The sequence below is a fragment of the Elephantulus edwardii genome, unplaced genomic scaffold (assembly GCF_000299155.1).
Source record: "Elephantulus edwardii isolate Elephantulus edwardi_28Jun2011 unplaced genomic scaffold, EleEdw1.0 scaffold00088, whole genome shotgun sequence".
NCBI classification, from domain to species: Eukaryota; Metazoa; Chordata; class Mammalia; order Macroscelidea; family Macroscelididae; genus Elephantulus; species Elephantulus edwardii.
Genome location: NW_006399838.1, coordinates 7265011 through 7266828, shown reverse-complemented (window position 1 = coordinate 7266828; position 1818 = coordinate 7265011).

The window sequence follows — 1818 nt, the reverse complement described above, 5'->3', positions numbered from 1 at the left end:
ATGCTGGTTTTTTTTTTTTTAGATTTTAATGAAAGATTATAAAGAACTTGGATTTCCATTCATTCATTGTTGCACATTTTCCTCCCTGTCCCTCCTCCCCCCAGTTTGCTTTTCTCATTGAAAAGAAAAAAAAATCCTTCATTGTTATACAATCCCCCACTCCAGTCTGCTTTACTATGCAGCTTAGTCTGGACTCTTGTAATGCAAACAATACCTAATCATATATTCTGCCTTTTCCCCCTACTAGTTTATTTACAAAATTCCGTTCTCTTCCTCATCTGTTTCACTGCAATATATATTATTCATCCTCTCTTTTCCTAGTTTCCCCCCAAACTGATTCTATCCTGTTTTATAACAGTGGCATTATGCAGTATTTGTTCTTTTGTGACTGAGATATTTCACGTCGCTTTGTGTCAAAGTCAACAAGACAGCACCTAAACAACAACACAAAATATTACTTTTTTAAACTTAACTAAGCTGCCTTGTTTTGTAAAAATAGTTACAACTACAGGAAAGTATGTTTATTTACAGGAAAGTGCAATGTAAGCATGGCTTTTAAAACAAATTCCTTAACACAGTTGCGCAAATGACGGAAAAAATGTGTTTCTAAGCACGGTGGTCAATTTAAAAGTGTTCAGCAATGTGTTAATATACTTCCCTTTTATGTATACCACATTAAATGCTTCCTTTCGCCTGGATGTAGATTAATAGCTTCAATTATTCAAAAAGTAACAATATTAGTTTAAAGACTAGGATGTGCCTGGCCTAAACCAGTCTTTTCAATTGCTTTCTTTTTTTTTGCCTATTTAAAAAAATTATTATTTTATTAATTTATTATTAATTTCAGTAAAAATTTACAGAGACTTTGGATTTCCATTCATGCATTGTTGCACTTTTCTCCCCTCCCAATCCTCCCCCCAGTACACTACCCTCTTGGAAAAGTAAAAGAAAAATTCTTTCACTGTTTTACAAACCCAGGTCCACTCCACCATGTAGCTTCGTTCTAGACTCCTGTCATGACAAAAATACCTAATCATATATCCCTTTTACACAGATTTCTTCCTCATCTGTTTCAATGCAGTATGCATTATTGAACCCATCTTTCTCAGCCTCCCCCCAACCTTGATGTCAGTCCTGTTTTACAACAGTGGCAACATGCAGTATTTGTCCTTTTGTGACTGAGATACTTCATTTAGCATAATGTCCTCCAGGGTCACCCATTCTGTATAATATCTCATGAGTTCCTTGGTTTTTAAAGCAGCATAGTATTCCATTGTGTGAATATACCACAGCTTCTCTATCCATTCGTTTGTTGATGGGCACTTTGGGTTGTTTCCAATTCTTTGCTATTGTGAACAAAGCTGCGATAAACATGGGTGTGCATATATGCTTGGATGTCAGTTATGGTCTCTTTGGGGTATATTCCCAGTAGTGAAATTGCTGGGTCAAATCGTATCTCTATTTGCAACTTTTTGAGAAAGCACCATACTGCCTTCCACAGTGGTTGCACCATTCAATTGTTTTCTATACATCTGCACACTGGACAGTAAATAGGCAGTGAAGAAAAGTCAGTGCCTGTAAATGTGGTGTTGGCAAAGAGTGCTGAGTATCTCGTGGTCTGTCAGAAGAACAAACAGCTCTGGGCTGGAAGAAGTGCAAGCAGAGTGCTTAGAGGCAAGGATGGGGAAACTTCGTCTCAAATACTTTGGACATGTTATCCGGAAGGGCCGGTCATTTGAAAAAGACATTGTGCTGGGAACGGTGGAGGGAGGGGAGGAGAGAGAGAGGAGAGAGAGAGAGAGAGAGAGAGAGAGAGAG